Source organism: Micromys minutus (assembly GCF_963924665.1).
Source record: "Micromys minutus genome assembly, chromosome: 15".
Classification (NCBI taxonomy): domain Eukaryota; kingdom Metazoa; phylum Chordata; class Mammalia; order Rodentia; family Muridae; genus Micromys; species Micromys minutus.
This window is the reverse complement of record NC_137984.1, coordinates 44444940-44463374: the sequence shown is the minus strand read 5'-3', so window position 1 is coordinate 44463374 and position 18435 is coordinate 44444940.

Here is an 18435-nt window from a genome sequence, read left to right as displayed (position 1 = left end):
CAGATTTATGGTTGGTAAAGATCTTTTCCCAATCTGTAGATTGCCATTTTGTTCTAATGACACTCTTTTTTATGACTGCACCCTGAGCTCTTTTTCTTCCTTCCTTCCTCTCTCCCTCCCTCCCTTCCTTCCTTCCTTCCTTCATTTCTTTCTTTCTCTCTTTTTTCCTTTTTTGTTTTTTGTTTGTTGGTTTGTTTTTGGGTTAGGAGAATTTTAATGACTGCTTCTATATCCTTAGGGGTTTTTAGGACAGTTTAGATAATTTTTCTGGTACTGATTTCTCTTTGGTACCTGGTATTGATATAAAAACTCATTCCTTTCATCTAGATTTTCCAGTTTTGTTGAGTGTAGGTTTTTATAGTAGATTATTTTTAATTTCCTCAGTTTCTTTTGTTATGTCTCCTTTTTTCATATCTGATTTTATTAATTTGGATACTGTCTTTATGCAGTTTAGTTAGTTTGTCTAGGAGTTATCTTTCTTGTTGACATTCTCAAAGAACCAGTTCTTGGTTTTATTGATTATTTTATAGTTCTCTTTGTTTCCATTTGGTTGATTTCAGGTTTGAGTTTGATTATTTCCTGCTGTCTATTCCTTTCGGGAGTATTTATTTCTTTTAAGGCTATGTGATATGCTTTTATGCTGCTAGTTTAATATACTGACTTGTTTGTGTCAACGTGACACAAGCTGGAGTTATCACAGAGAAAATAGCCTCAGTTGAGGAAATGCCTCCATGAGATCCAGCTATAAGGCATTTTCTCATTTAGTGATCAAGGGGGAAGGGCCCAGCCCATTATGGGTGATGCCATCCCTGGGCTGGTAGACCTGGGTTCTATAAGAAAACAAGCATAGCAATCCTGGACAAACAAGCTAGTAAGTAACATCTTTCTATGGCCTGTGTATCATTTTCTGATTCATGTCCTTTCTCAGTTCCAGTCCTGATGAACACCAATATGGAAGTGTAAGCTGAATAAACCCCTTCTTCCCCAACTTGCTTCTTGGTCATGATATTTGTATAGGAATAGAAACCCTGACTACAACATGTAGGATATCTCCATTTTCTTAACTGGGCATTAAGTCCTGTAAATTTTCCTTTTAGCATTGCTTTAATTGTGTTAGATAAACTTGGCATGCTATGCCTTTGGTTTCATTAATTTCTATAAAGTCTTTACTTTCTTTCTTTCTTAACCAAATTGTCATTGTGTATGCAGTTATTCAGTTTCCATGTGTATGTGAGCTTTGTTGTTGTCCTTGTTGTTGTTGTTGTTGTTGCTATTAAAGACCAGCCTTTGTTCATGGTGATTTGATTGAATACATGACATTATTGCAAACTTTTTGGAACTGTTGATGTTTGTTTGTTTCCAATTATATGGTGAGTTTTGGAGAAGGTATGTTGAAGTGATCAGAATTTATATTCTTTTATTTTATGATCAAATGTTTGGTAGATATATGTTAAGACCATTTTGTTTATAACTTCTGTTAATTTCACCGTTTCTCTGTTTTTATGATCTCTTCATTGGTGAGAGTGGAGTGTTGAAGTATCCCACTATTATTGTGTGAGGTTTAGTGATCTTTAAGCTTTATGAGTAATGTTTATTCTACAAAAGTGGGCTACCTTGCATTTGGGAGGTAGATATTCAGTATTGGGAATTCATTTTTGTGTATTTTTCTTTTCATTAATATGAAGTGTCTTTTCATGTGTCTTTTTATAACTTGTGGTTGAAAGTTTTTTTTTTTTTTTTTTTTTTTTTTTTTTTTTTTTTTTAATATTACAATAGCTACTCCATTGGGACCATTTGCTTGGAAGATATATTCCAGGTAGTTTCTGTCTTTGTCATTGATGTGTGTTTTCTGAATGCTTATGTATCCATTCTGTTACGCTATGTCTTCTTTGGGGCAATTGAGTCCACTGATATTGAGATATATTAAGGAACAATGATTATTAGTATTATGGTGGGTCCCTTATTTTCTCCTTGTTGTGAGATGATTAATTTCTTGGTTTTTCTTGGGTGCAGTTTCCTTCCTTGTGTTTGAGTTTTTTCTGTTATCCTCTATACAGATGGATTAGTGAAAAGATATTGCTTAATTTTGTATTTGTTATGTAATATCCTGATTTCTACATCTATGGTGACTGGGAGCATTACTGGGTATTGTAGCTGGGCTGTAGTTAATGTTTTTTTCATGCTCTGCATGACATCTGTCTAAGATCTTCTAGCTTTTAAAGTGTCTGTTGAGAATTTTGTTATAATTCACCTCTGCTGGGCTCTATGGAGGAATCAGTCAGAGATGTACTGAGGTGTGGAGGTGTCTCACCTGTGAGCCTGGTTGTGGTGGATCTCCTGAAAGGGGATCAGAAGTGCTGCCTTTGGAGCTGAGTTCAATCTATAATTTAAATAGCACTGAATATAGTGTATTGGGCACTTTGCTTTTAACAGGTCACACCTAATCCTGTCATTCTGTATTTAGACAGCATATAAGTTTTGTTACCAAATAGTGACTACTGAAACACTAAGGAATATATACATATGACAAGATCTAGACAGTGACTATCAAATATTGATTGAAAATCATGTGCCAGGATCTTATAATAATGTCCAATAATAGTCGCTATTTATGTTGTAGTTCTTGCAATAGGTTTTTGGGGGCTTTTATCTTCTCTAGCTGTCATCACTGTTCCCAGTGTAACATAGAATGCTCTGTATGTGAATGAGAATTTGGGACAGATTACATGGGAATTATGTGGATGCATATTTTTTGTTGGTTTACTTTAAAGCTTGTGGTAAGCAAAAGGAAAAAGAAAATCATGAGGTTAGAAATCTTTTATTTAAAAAAATCATTATTTACTATGTCAATAAATACAGCAGTATTCGCTCACTGTACTTTTTTATGTTTCAGGGAAAGATGTTTAAGAAGACATAAATTTATGTGAACTGCTAGGTTTCTCTGACAATTTTTATCTCTTTTACCTTGCAACTATAAGAAAGATAAAAGAAATATATTGTGTTAGAATTTCTCTAGTTCTGACAAGGAAAGATCTTAAGAATGTCATTGTAACTGAAGCTCTTGCTGTTGGTCAATATAATAAAATTGATCAAGTCTAACATTTTATGTTATGCAAAATAAAGGTGCAGAATTATCTGAAATTCCATTACCTTTCAACTTGACCTTGATGGTATTAACACGTTAAAGCTGTGTTATCTATACAATGGATATGAAAAAGTTCTTATAAAGGAAAGTCTACTTTATGCTTTTTATTTGGTAGGTTGGCAGTTACTAATAGTGTAAAGAGGTACATAAAGCTAAGAGAAAACTTATTCTTAGGTTATAGATTTCCACATCTAAGAACTAGCATCCATGGAATCAGACCAAAAGCCTTTTGAGAAAAATTATGCACAATAGAATTCTATCCCATGCTGTTTGTGAAATTCAGAAATGAAAGAATTGATGGACTTCCAGTGATGGATGGGAAGGAACCAAAAAAATCAGTGAGAAAGGAGTAGCTACCACTAGAGATTAGGAAGCTATCTGAAAACTTATTATATAAACCACGTTATATATGTATGTGTTTATTTGGCAAATAGTGGTGAAATTGGATTTCCCTAAACAGTGATTATTTTCCTCCAAGGTACCCTGCCAGCTGTGGAATATCTCCACTAGTTAGTCAGAAGTAACCTTGAGATCTTCAAAATATGACAAGCCATTGCCATTTCTTTTGTTTACCCATCAGAGTGTGATGGTAAGATCCTATTGCTGAAGGAGGGATTATACACATAGGTCCCAGGAAATATCAAGATCAAATTGATATGGATCAGGAAGGTTTCCTGCTGATAGGTAGTTGTCATAGTACTGGAAGATAGTAACAATGCTGGTTAGGAAAAGTTATCAGTTGTATTATAGACCCAACTACCAGATCTTTGCAAGGCAGACTATGTTCAACTGACTAGAGGAGAATAAGTTTTGGGGAACTGGAAAATCTTGGAATAATGATAGCAATAGATTACATCTGAGAACAGATTAACACTTTCAAGAGTTAATACTTGCATCAAGTACTCTGCTCTGGTACTTTATGAACAAGTTGTAGATTGAGAAATAGACCCAAACTCTTGAAAGGTAAAACTACAAAACAACAAACATTGAGGTTTGCCTTTCTACTTTTCCCCCATTCTATTATAATCCACTAGGATCAAGACATGTGTAACTTAAAATTATTGACATTATTGCTATAGTCACATAAGAGCAGGTGAAAATCTGAATTCTCCAGTTCAAGTTGCAACAACTTGTCATAGCATACACTTTTGAGGACAAACAAGCCTGCAGAAGATTAAAGTACCAGCATTTTAAAAGGATTTCTAACGTTTGGACTTCGTTGTTACTTTTCTCAGTGTTGAGATGAAATACCTGACAGAGAAAATATAGAGATATGTTGTATTGCCTAGCATGAGGTTAAACTGTGTATAGTGGTTCAAGCAGTGAAGGTATGCAAATCAGGGTAGTTTTGTTTGTTGAGAAGGGTCATGGGAAATATCCTTTTAGAGGGCGGCCAGGTCAGGGTTTAAGATCACTGGGTGTTTTTCCAGAGTTACTAGGATTTGTTTCCAGCACCACTTGTTGGTTCAAATCCTCTGTTATCTCAACATCAGACATTCTAAAGTTCTTCTTGTCTCTTGAATATCAGGCATGGGTGGCACGCACAAACGTACAGGAATACCAATATATCTATACACATTGTTAATGAAATAAAATGGTCTATCAGATGGCAGAGTTCATGAAGAAGGTTATGTAGAGAATATTTAGAAGCAGGTATAACCTTGAAAGGAATTTGAGAATTCTATTTCAGACAGCTAGGTTCTATGTCTCCAGAGCTTCATCTTCCCATAACAGTAAAACCATTTAAGAAAGAAGTGCTCAATTAAATGTTTCTGCAAATAACAATTTACATTCACATGGTAATAGTCAACATGTTTTGGTGAAATGAGGAGTGTTAGCTTACAAATATTATTTGGGTCACAGCATAATATTGACTACAAGATGTGATCTTTAACAAGACAGGATTTCTAAGTAATAGCTGAATTATTTGCACTTTGATAGGACATTTGAGATGTATCATTTGTTACTGAGGACATGAAATGATCAACTTAGAGTTAATTTCATAGAAATTTGAGCATCAAAACATTAAGATATATTTGGTTTAGTTTTCTGGCCAAAGATTTTTCACTCAGTTAAAACAAATATTTTATTTTACTAGACATTGTTGGTTATTCTATATGTATGTTTGTGTAACACAAGCATTCCTGGTGCTCATCGTATGAAGATGGTAAAGGACCTATGGAACTAGAGTTGTAGATAGCAAGCAAGCCACTGTTCTCAACTATTAAGCTATCTATCTCTCCAGTCCATGTTTGTCACATCTTAATCAAACACAACTAAACTCTTTAACAATTCTCGGTGACATATATTGTTCAAATCATATTTTTCTTTGTCAGTTCAATTTTTGTACTATTTAATGTGACCATTCTGTCTTGATTATTTGCAAACATTTCATGTTACTATTCTGATATGCCAAAGGTATATTGTAAAAAAAACCAACATTTTAGTGATAATTTTGGAGTTTAGGTTTCTTTTTGAAAACATCTCAGAAATATTATAAGACTATGTTTTTGTTGTAATCCTATGTATGGGATGTCGGGCTATGGGATTGCTGCAGGTATCTTTGATTTGCCTTGTGAGTTAGAAAGAACATAATTTTTCAACTGCAGATAGCTTCTGTTATTATATGACATTAGGAATTCTGGGGACATTTCATGGGGTATGTAAATTTTAAGGTCCCAAAAGGTAATGTGGCTTGTTAACTGGTTATCTGTTGCTTGTCGATTTGTTTTTGTAGGTTGCTTGGTGGATTCTGTTTGTGGAACTAGTCAAGAAGTCATGCACAAATAAACAAGAAGAAAAAGAAATTAGATATCTGGGTGTCAAAAATTAAGCTTGCCCCTAGGACCTCAATGCTACGAATCAGCAGAAAGTGTTCTAACTAGCATCACCCTCTTTTCTTTCTATCCTTTGTTTCTCTCTCACCTAGTGCCAGGGGATTAAAGAGAAGAAAGGAGTGGAGAAAGGTGAAAGAAAGAAGAACTGTCAAAGTAGCAAAGGCCAGCTACAGAGCTCTCACTGGTTAAAAGCTCCAACTTTTTCTACAGAACCAGCGTTCCCAGCACACACTTTAGCAGTTAACAATTGTCTGTAACTCCAGTCCTGTGGAAGCCAATTGCTTCTGACCTGTGCAGCAAATACATCCTTATGTTATATCCACATGCAGAAAAAGCACTCATGAAATAAAATAAAAATCTGAAAAAAAAAAAAAGCAAAACACAATAGGATTGCAATTCATATATATCTGTTCACAGTAATATTTGTATGCCCAGTATAAATATACATTCAATTACATTTTTTAGTTTTATGTTTTTAAATATAAGACATCTACAAGTATATGTATATGATGCATGTGTATATGAGGTCTATATCTGTCTCTGTCTATATATATATATATATATAGATAGATAGATAGATAGATAGATAGATAGATATATGTCTATGTCTATCTATATATACACATCTATATATATGTATGTCTGTGTGTGTGTGTGTTTATTAAATAGGATAAAGGATCCTGTATTTTATTCATTCTTTAATCTCACACAAACTAAGACAGTCTATTTGCATTGATGAATATGAAAATGTACTTGGGCGAACAAATACCAGACATGATCATTAAGTGGGAGTGACAAGAAATAGATTTTTTAAACATCCAGAATTTTCTTTGTATACAGTTTGAAAAGAAAACAGACATATTCAGCTAAACAAAATGCAAATGACTATCTGCTGCAACTTTAATTTTAGTAAGTTTATGTCAACATATTTCAACACTAGATGTCAATATTTTAAAATTACAAACTAGTATTTGCTTAAGGATATTTTCATGATATTTTATTAACATTCATATCTACTGCTAGAAAATATAATGACACATGTAGTGTCAATAAAGTCTAATTATAAAAGAAGCATTTGTCTTGCTTTTATTTCCTAGTCATGCAGTAAGACTGCTTCAAAGCCAGGTGAGGGAACGCTGTGTGGATGAATGCCAGTCTGCTACCCAGCTCGATTTTGTTCCTGTCACTACCAAGAGGTAGACACTGCAGCGTATCTCCCTGGCCACCACAGTCCTTATAAACTTTCTATTTCAAAGGTCAGTTTTGAATGTGTTTTTCATATCTTCCTTAACTTCAGCCCTGTTGCTACAGAGAGGGCATAGTTGACCCCTGCACTCTGAATTTAGCCTTCTTGGCAATTTCTGACTCATAGACAAAACCAGAGCACAGAATTTCATTGCATTGCATTTTCCTCTGGTCTCTGCTGAAGAAATTTTGATCATGTGACCAACGCATATGAATAGTTAGAAGAAAATTGGAAGTTTATTGTGTTTATGGTTCTGTGTCTAGCAGATAAATTTCACATTAAAGTGATTTTCTAACGAATAAAAGGTATCTCTGGAGACACATTTCAAATGGACCCTGTTTTCTGTAGCCTTCAACATAATGAACAGAAATAGAAAGCTAATGAAATTAATTGACAGACTAAGAAGTTAAATCCCGACGGCATAAACAAAGCTTTCATATAAATAGAAAAGTATTCACTTATCAATTTCTCATTTTAATTCCAAGTCTAAAACATAGTTACTACTATTTATAGGCAATTTTTCACACATAACAGATTGTTTAAATATGAGTTCTCTCTATGTATATTATTTAGTTTTAATTATAAATATCCTGAGCTTTATGGGCACTTTGCTCATTGACAAATGCATTATTTATGTTGCAAGACAGTCACATCCTGATCTTTATTTCCTTTTATAACATGTTGTTAATTACATAAGGAAGTCACCACTTGGCTTCATGGATCTCTCTGCTTCATTAAAAAATATTTAAAAATGCATTTATTTTTTAAAAATGAATTTATGAATAGTCAATTTGCTATTTGGAATACTGCATGCCCTGATGCCCTGACTTTATTTCCTAGAGGTCATGAACTATAGTAAGATATGTTCTATGTGACAGACAGAAAAAAAACAATCATGCCCACTCTCCCATGGCAAATGTATTGTCTTACTGTTTTTTTTTAAAAAAAATACTGCGTTTGGATGAATTGCTTCCACAACTTGATAACAATTATTGGTAGGTATGAAGAGAAATAAAAGAAAAAATAGAAACGCTAGCAGTAACTCAGGCTCCTATATCTTTCTAAAGGAATGACTCCAGCTGTAGATTTTGACAAATAGATTTACTTGCTGAAGTTTCAACTCTGAATTTCACCACAATCTTTGCCTTCTTAATCTTTCCACGTGTAAGTATGTATGTGTGTGAACACATATATACATATATATAAACTTAGTTCAGGTTCATTTATAAATATATACATGATTTATTAATTTATTTTGTGTGTTTGTTGTATGCATGATATAGGCATACATGGGTATATATGTATGTGTGTGTGTGTGTATATATATATATATATATATATATACATATAATGCATGCACATAGAGAGGCCAGAGATCAATATAATTTTTCTGTCAATTTCTACACATTTAATATAGAGTCTCTCAGTGATAATTAATCTCACTTATACAATTTTACTGACAACCAGTCAACTCTGAGGCTATCTTGTCCCCACTTAGCATCATTATCACAAGCACTTTCCATCATATTTTCTACTTGAAACAAATAGTTATTTCTTTGTTATCTTTTTTGTACCAGTGTATATATGTGAATGTATAGATGACACAGCATAAATATAGATGGCATAATACATGAGTTTGGAAAATCAAACCCCGATTTACATGTTTGTGTGGCATGTACTTTATTTGCTAAGCTGTTACTCAGGCTCTGTGACCTGAATTATCCAGATTCTGCAAATTCAACTGAGATCCTTATCATTGTATACCAGAAAACTTACAGTCAGAGTCATCTTTCCAATTTCCAAGTTCTGCATATTAAATTACGGAAAAAAGACTCATTTTAGTTAATATGAGATAACAGTATAACAAACAGAATAAAACAGCTCATTTATATCCACATAGAAGGATTTAATGTGAACCCAGCTCTCAAATATCTGTGATTTTACCATTTTAAGATATAATGCATGAAACAATGGAGTGCTGTGGCCTATTGTTTTTGAATATTTTTGGAGTGGTCCTGTTCCCAAATTCAATGTACTCTAGTGAGACAGGTGAACAATTTGCAAAATCCTCCGTATTCAATTTCTAAAATATTTTAAATTTATAGCTCACTTTTCTTTTTCTATTCTTCGTTTGCTACACTTGCCCTAAATAGCAACAGCATGAAGATGATTAAGAGCTGATCATGTCTGTGTATCCTACCCTTTCAGTAGACTGTGGTACATAAGTTGGTAAGAAATCGAAAGAGAAAAAGGAGAAAGTAATACAAATTTTGTTGCACAAAGGAATATAAGTAAAACATTCTACACGGAGGTGGAGGGTTGCCATCCTGGAAAGATCCATGCCCAACGATTTTCTACATTCCTGTATGTCGGTGTCACTGAAACAATCTAGTTACATTGATATCTTTCTCCCTGAACATTAGGTGAGTGTTGGTTGAGCTTGAGCCTGTTTTTCTCTTATAACTTTATTTTAAATAAAAGAGAGATACATGTACAGATTTTTAAAGCATTTTGGCATAACACTATATGAATATATTTTTGTCAGTACGTGATTTTTTTTAAAGGTTTGATAGTATTCCTTGACATCTTACTAGTTACCATAAGCATAAAGTACATGTAAAACAAAATGTAACATGGAAACAGTCAAAGTTTTCTTGGTGTGTATAAATTAAATGTAATGATTTTTAAATGCCAAAAATTGCCACAAGGCTATCTTCTTAGCTCTTGAGTTATTAATGATTTAAGGTCTAGGTATACCCCACTCTGAGTGGGTGCTATACACCTTTTTGTTGTTTTATTTTTCTACGAAGGACTGAGGCTTCTACTTTTTGGCCTTTCTTTTTTTTTTCTTTTTTTTTTCTTTTTTTGAGCTTCATATAATCTGTGACTTGTTTATTAGGTATTCGGAGCTTGCTGGGGTTATTATCCAATTATCAGTGACTGCATATTATGTCTGTTCTTTTGTGATTGGGTTGCCTCACTCAGGAGGATATTCTCTAGATACATCCATTTTCCTAGGAATTTCTCAAGGTCATTGTTTCTAATAGATGAGTAGTACTCCCTTGTGTAAATATTGTGGAGCACTGCCCCACAGTCCTCCAGATCCAAAACCTGTCCTCGGAGAGCTGCTTACCCACAATTTCTGTATCCATTCATCTACTGAAGGACATATGGTTTCTTTCAAGCTTCTGGCTATTATAAATAAGGCTGCTATGAACATAGTGGTGCATGTGTCCTCATTGTATGTTAGAGCATCTTTGGAGTATATGCCCAGAAGTCGAATAACTGGGTCTTCAGGTTGAACTACGGCCAATTTTCTGAGAAACCACCAGACTGATTTCAAGAGTGGTTGTACCATTAAATAAGTAGCAGAAATTACACTGTAGATTTTGAGGTTTAGGATTTACGATATATAATTCTGAAGGCTGGGGTGTCCCACACCATTGGGAGCCAAAACCTGCCCACAGAGAGCTGATCTTCCTGGAGCACTCTCATTCTAAAGCCCATAGTTGAGACCCCACTTTCTGTCTACTGAATGACCAAAGAGATATCTGACAAAAGCACACAGGGCATGGGAATTGCAGGACTGCCTAGGAATGGACCTGCCCAGAGATAAGACAGTTCAACTGCCATTGGGACACAAATCCTTCCTGCAGGGAGCTGATCTCCCAGAAGCCCTCTCATTCCTAACCCCACAAGTGAGAACCCACTTTCTCTCCACTCCCTCTCCCAAGAAAGACATGATAGGAAACAAAGGAAACAGAAACCACAAGGCTGACTGGAACTAGACTCTTCTAGTATCTGTCTGGTATCCATCTATACCCAGAGCTGGCACTGCCACAAAGTCCTCCAGATCCAAAACCTGTCCTCAGAGAGCTGCTTACCCAGGAGCTCTCTCACACCTAAGCCCATAGGAGGGACCCCATTTTCACTCCAATGACAGTTCAAGAAGAGACTGGCCAGGAGATCACGGGGAGCAAGAAGCCACAGGTAGCCTGGGGCATGACTTTTTGAGTATGCATCTGTTTCTAGAAATTAGGCTGTCCCACAGCCTTCCAGATCCAGAACCTGTCTGGAAAGAGCTGGTCTCCCAGCACAGCTCTCAATCTACTCACAGGAGGGACAAGCTCCAGTCAGAGACAGAAAGACCAAATAACATCACAAATAAAGACATGGAAAGTTACAAGTGCAAGAACCTAAGCAACAGAAACCAAGACAATTTGGATCATCAGAACCCGTATCTTCCACCGCATCAAGTATTGGATATCCTCAGACACAGGAAAGACAAGATTTTGATTTAAAAATCATACCTCATGATGATGATGATAGAGGACTTTAGGAAGGATGTGAAGAACTTCCTTAAAGTAATACAGGAGAACACAGGTAAACAAGTAGAAGTCCTTAAGAAACACAAAAATCACTTAAAAACTACAGGGGAAAAAAAACAATAAAAGAGTCGAACACAATCATCCAGGAACTAAAAATGGAAAAGAAAAAATAAAGAAATCATAGAGAGACAACCCTAAAGATAGAAAACCTAAGAAAGGATCAAGAGTTATAGAAGCAAGCATCACCAACAGAATACAAGAGTTTGAAGAAAAAAAATCTCAGATGCAGAAGATACCATAGAAAACACTGACATAAGAGTCAAAGAAAATGCAAAAATCATAAAGCTCCTAACCCAAAACATCCAGATAATGCAGAGCACAATGAAAAGACCAAACCTAAAGATAATAGGTGTAGAAGACTACAAAGATTTCCAACTTAAAACAAACAGTAAATATCTTCAAGAAAATTATAGAAAAAAGCTTTTCTAAACTAAAAAAAAGAGATGCTCATGAACATATAAGATACATATAGAATTCCAAGAAGATTGAACCAGAAAAGAAATTTCTTCTGTCACATAATAGTCAAAATTTCAAATGCACAAAAGAAAGAATATTTAAAGCAGTAAGGGGAAAAGGTCAAATAATATATAAAGGTAGACCTATCAGAATTATACTAGACTTCTCAACAGATACTATGAAAGCTAGACATATAGATCATGGACATATGTCATACAAACCCTAAGAAACAACAAATGCTACTATATCCAGCAAAACTCTCATTTACCTTAGTAATCAAGATATTCCATGATAAAAACAAATTTACACAATATCTTCCCACTAATTTTGGCCTACAAAGCACAGTAGATGGACAACTCCAAAACACTGAGGGAAGCTACAGCATAGGAAAAGCAAGAAAGTAATCTCCTTGTAACAAACACAAAAAAAAGAGCCCCACAAAAATAAATCTACCTTTAAGAAGAACAACAACAATAACAAAAACACAGGAAACAACAATCACTGTTCCTTAATATACATTAATAACAATTGACTCAATTCCCCAATTTAAAAAAAACATAGAATAACAGACTGGATACATAAATAGGACCCAGCAGTTTGCCACATACTGAAAACTCATCTCAGTGACAAAGACAGACAATACCTCAGAGTAAAAGGCTAGAAAAAAAATTTCCAAGCACATGATCCCAAGAAACAAGCTAGATTAGCCATTCCAAAATCAAATAAAATGGACTGTACTGGTATAACAATACTGGTACAGATGAGGATGCTTGCCGACAACCACTGGACAGAGCATGGGGAACCCAACACAGTAGCTAAAGAAAGGACTGAAGGAGCTGAAAGAGTTTGCAACCCCATGAGAAAAACAATAACATCAATCAACCAACTACCCCAGAGCTCCCAGGGACTAAATCATCAACCAATTACTACCCATGCAAAAACCCATAGCTCCAGTTGCATTTGTAACAGAGAATTGCATTGTCTGGCATCAATAGGAGGAGAAGCCTTTGGTTCTGTGAAGACTTGTTTCCCAAGTTTAAGGGAATTTTCCCAAAACAATGGAGTGGGAGTGGGTAGTTGGGAGTGGAAGCACCGTCATGGAAGCAAGGGAAGGGGACAGGGAGTATGGTAAAAAGGGGAAAGGAGATAACATTTGAAATTTAAATGCATAAAATATCCAATAAAAATATTTTTAAAAAAGATACAGAAGACTTACAATTGACTTTTCTCTTGAAAACCAATCTTTATAAGAAAGTCTAGAAATTTTAATAGAGAGTTAGACTTTTAATCAAAGAGGACCCTTGAAAAAAATGGTTCTAAGAGTTGAAAGATGTGAACCCAGGAAGCTACCAATCTTTTCTGTCATTCAATTAATTTGACACACAATGTCTAGATGAACTATCTCATACAATGCTGCACACAAAAGAGATATATAAGATGTGCTCATGGACACAACTTTCAGAATTATGAACCAAGAATACCGATTAGAACTATTCCATAACAACAGCAATGCTAAATGTGTATAAATACTTCTATTACAATTATCAACAAATAATAGTACTGAAATGAGAATGTGCCATTGAGAGCATTGCAGAGAGACTAGAAGTTTTTAAAATAGCAACATGGAGCAATGCTCTGTGTCTAAATGTGCTCTAGGACTCTATAAAAAAAATGCTATGGCCAAGGTTGTTATGCTGAAAGGACATGCCACTAAATGTATGCTCTACAGGAATTAAAGATGAGATGTCAACTTTTGAAAATTTATGGTTAAAATGGTTGCTTATACTACACGAATTGACACACACACACACAGAGAGAGAGAGAGAGAGAGAGAGAGAGAGAGAGAGAGAGAGAGAGAGAGAGAACAATGCAGGAGATGTATAATACAAATAATTTTCTCAGGATGTGAACCTAGCTATAAGGAACATAGCTAAATTAGTTGTTTGGTATGTTTGTTTGCAATGATGGAATTATGTTAGTGCTAACAACCTATATTGATCTTTGAACTCAGAAGTTTAAATATTTACAGTAACATAACAGATAAATATGAAAGTAGAAATTATTTGCCTTGGGTTTAACTTTTGACTTCATTGGGTAGACCAATTTTTATGTATAGCACTACATGTGAAGTAAAAGGCATATTGCTTATAAGTCTGACCTTGTTCTTTACTTTAGACACTATTTCTTGTGTTAGAGTGTAAATGGTTTCACTCAGACACATCTGTTCTGAAAATTCCCAGGTGCTCAGATAAGGTGCCTCAGAGGAAAAGATGTAACAGCATTTGCATCCTAAACCGTTGTCTTGATAACTAATAAATCTAACCTTTCCAGGAGGATGTATGCAGTTAAAAGTACTAATTGATCATGTTGGCACTAAGGTGTTGTTCATTCTAGAAAGGCCACGCTAATTCAAATTGATGTGATTCAAATTAACCTTAATCAGCTTTACACAGACTGTGCTTCCATTGCAGGGTATTTTGCAATTAGACCTCTCCTGTCTTTATCTGCCCTGTGGCCCTGGACAGGCGATGGAGTCTTATTTTGGATCTTTTGAAATAAAAAGTATAATGACTGTTCATTTCTACATACAATATTAATTTGCTGGATGCACCAATAAGGTTTTTTGTATTATTTTGGGATTATTTTAAAAAATATCGAAATACCTATAATATTCTGACTGACACTAATTATGTTATTCTTGTTTGAATGATAGATAAAGTAAGGAAAAGCAGTTAATAATATATGCTAGACTTTAACTTTGTATTAATAAAACGTGTACACTATCTAGAAAGTAAAGCCATTAAATAATGCACATGTTTGTTTATAAATAATATGATATTGTAAGTGATAATTTATAAATATTAGTAAATAACTTAGGAGGGATATGGCCTTGAATAATCATGGCTATTGCTATTTTAAGGACGGAAATAATGAACATTTAAATTGAACTTTTTAATTTCATTCTTACAGAAAAATATATGAAAATAAAAATTTTAACTTTTTCTCGTGGTTTCTCAGAAATTGATTAAATTGGTTTGAGTCTTGAATTTAACATAGCCTCGTTATGCTTGTGAATGGGGCAGAGGATCTCTGGTCACACCAATACAAGGAAGAAAACAACAGCAATACACTGAAAAGATCACACACTTAGATAACCTACTTTTGAAAGCAATACCCATTTTATAACTCTGCACAATAATTTAAGTTGCTGGAGCCTCAGTTTTAAATTTCTAATCCTGTGAGGCAGCAGTTCATATGCAAATCCTTACAAAAGCAAAGCCTTCTTCTAGAAAGGAGAAAAATATCAAAGAGAAAATATTAAAGAAGAGAAACATAAAGAGAACATGAAATTTGGAAGGGTCTACTGCTGCTGTGTAATATGCATAAAAGAAGGGTTTTATAATACTGATTCATGGTATATATGCATAAAATTATCAAGAATAAAAGAAATGATTGCAAGAAAAAAAAATTAGAGCCAAAGGCAAAATTTGTTTTTTGGGTGGCCTGAATGCATGTAGATGTTCTTCCCCTTGAAGCAGTTGGCTTGGGATAGGTAACTGAGCCTATCCACGCCCTCATCTACAAATGACTATGATTATCTGTTCTACAATGTGACTGTGAAACTCGATTTAGTTTCAAACCTTTTGCCTTGGGGTTTTCTTGCTGTGTGAAGGCACTGCAGCTACGTAAACTGTTATAAAGCAAAACATTTAGTTGGATTTTCCTTACAAGTTCAGATGTTTAGTCCATTATGCTTATGATAGTGAGCAAGCAGCTGTCTTGTAGTCATAGACATATGTGGGAGTTCTACATCCATGTCTGAAGGCAACTGGCATAGAGAAAGACTGTGCCTGGCTTGGGCTTCTGAAATTTTGAAACCTACCTCCAGTAACACACTTACTCTAATAAGGACACAGATATCCAAACAGGCTCACACAACATAATCCTTCCAAATACTGCACTCCCTTGTGATCAAGCATTCAGATGTACGTGACTATATAGGTCATTCTTATTCAAAGCATCTCTATATCGATTTAATCAGTAAACAGGTGTTGCCTATGTATTATAAAGTAAATTTTAACGAACTTAAGTGAAATTTAGTTCAGCATTCAAATATTTGTCTTTTCCTTAATAAGAGAGAAGAAGAAGAAGAAGAAGAAGAAGAAGAAGAAGAAGAAGAAGAAGAAGAAGAAGAAGAAGAAGAAGAAGAAGAAGAAGAAGAAGAAGAAGGGAGAGGAGGAAGAGGACGAGAAGAAGAAGAAGAAAACGAAGAATATATAAGAATAAAACACTAAGGATATATTCACATGTAGATTTATTTCTATAGCATCTGGTACTGACAGTAATATGAGTATATTGAGCTATTTTTCACATGCTTTCATGACTGCACAGAATACATTGGGGTAAAGTGGAAACCATTCTTAGGTTTAGTGCTTTTGCAGGTGGTGTAGTGAGACCATCAAATAGTGAGATGTGCAGCCAGCATCCTCCTCCTAGGACAATTAGGTCAGCATGTATCTAGAGACAATGGTGAGAGCCAGAAGGCATTTCTGTGGGTTGAGGTCACCCAGTTGAAAGACACCTTTCTCCTACCAAAGGTATCCAAAGAGTGGGTAAAGAAGGGACAAAGTATCAGCATCTGGATATGAAGCAATTAATCAATAGCAAAAGAGGTTTCTCTTAGAAAAATATGTCTCAATAAATATTAAGGAACTCTAATAAACACAATCTATTAATTTGCTCCTCTGTAGTATATAGCCATTCTTGATTTCAAAGTTCTCTATGTGTGAACTTGAAAGAATAATGAAAGATACTTAATGAATTTAAAAGATACATTTTAAAATTTTATGTTATGGGCATTTTGTCTCCAAGTATGTATGTGTGCTGTGTAGGTGCAGTGGACACAGAGACTAGAAAAAAAATGACAAATAATCTAATTGGAGTTACAGAGGATTGTAAACCTCAAATTCACTGTTCAGCATTGAACTCATGTCCTCTGAAAAAGCAGCCAGTGTTCATAACCACTTTATGTTCTTTTAAGTTTTTTAGTAAGTAATGTGTTATTAACTTACCATTGTAAGTTATCACATGTAATGCTTTTAACACTTTTAGATTCTCAGCAAACTAATGTCACTTTAATGTGACCAATCTTTATTTTTTCTGTGAATATTCATAAGAGACAGATGGCAGGTAGGGACACATTTTGTTTATAATTTGAAAGGGTGAAGAATTTTATGAAAGTCAATAGAAATTTTAAAGGTGGTAGATGAGAATCTACCATTCAATGATGCACAATTCTGATAAACTACTAGCATTACACTGGCTGTGGTATAGTATAGTTAGTCAGAAATAGGTTAGAACTCAGAAGAAATAAGATGGGATCATGTTTACATTTTCTGTCTGGTGAAAGGAAGAAGCCTCCTTGAGAACTGTGGTAGAGCTTCAATCAGAAGCTCTGAGTAACTTCCACACTTACAGAAATTAGAAAATATAACACATATGCATAGCATTAAGGCAGGTCTAATTACGACTCTGGGGGTTAAAATAGCAGATAAAGGGCTGAGAGATAGGGTTTGGGAGCTGGGCTTGTGGGCTAGCAGCAGGGGGCAGAGGAACGCAACGCAGGTCCCAGTTTTATTCTGGTCAAATACAATACCATGCATGCATGTTCCAGAGGGTATACCACTAAATTAATGCATATTGTGGCAGACCGTATCCAAGAACACAACTGAATTTTAGAGTGTATAAAGAGGTAAATCTGTGTTAAATAGGGTGCTTGCCATATAGAAAGATAATCAAATATTATCACTGCCTATGAGAAGAAACAATTACACAGGCACAGAGAGGGAAGTCAAGTGGGCAAAGTTCAGGAAAACACAACTGTTTGAATTCTGCACAAAATTTCACACATGCTGTCCATCATGAAACCCAAAAACCAAACAAAAGAACAAGTGACAACGGCAACCACAACAAAAGCGAAACCAAAACCAAAAATAAACATTAAAAACAAAACCAGTCTTCTGGGAAACATAGCCTGCCTTGATCAGGACATGCAGCCAAAGAGTTACATATTTCTGACTGTTGTTAACTAGGTCTAGAAAATCATGTGAGACAACTTTGTGTTTAGTTGGATGTTTACATACTAATTGTTTCACAACAATATGGTTGATCAACTGTTAACTTACTTAAGACTTTAGACAACAGAATAAGACTCGGATGGTCACATATTTGTACTGTACCTTATTGTATTGTGTGGTGAATTGTACTGTATATACTATTAAAATAAAATAGCAAGGAGAAGAACAAATGACAGTTCATGGCTACACTACCTCTTTAGTCCTGCACCATCCCAGGTGCTTAGTT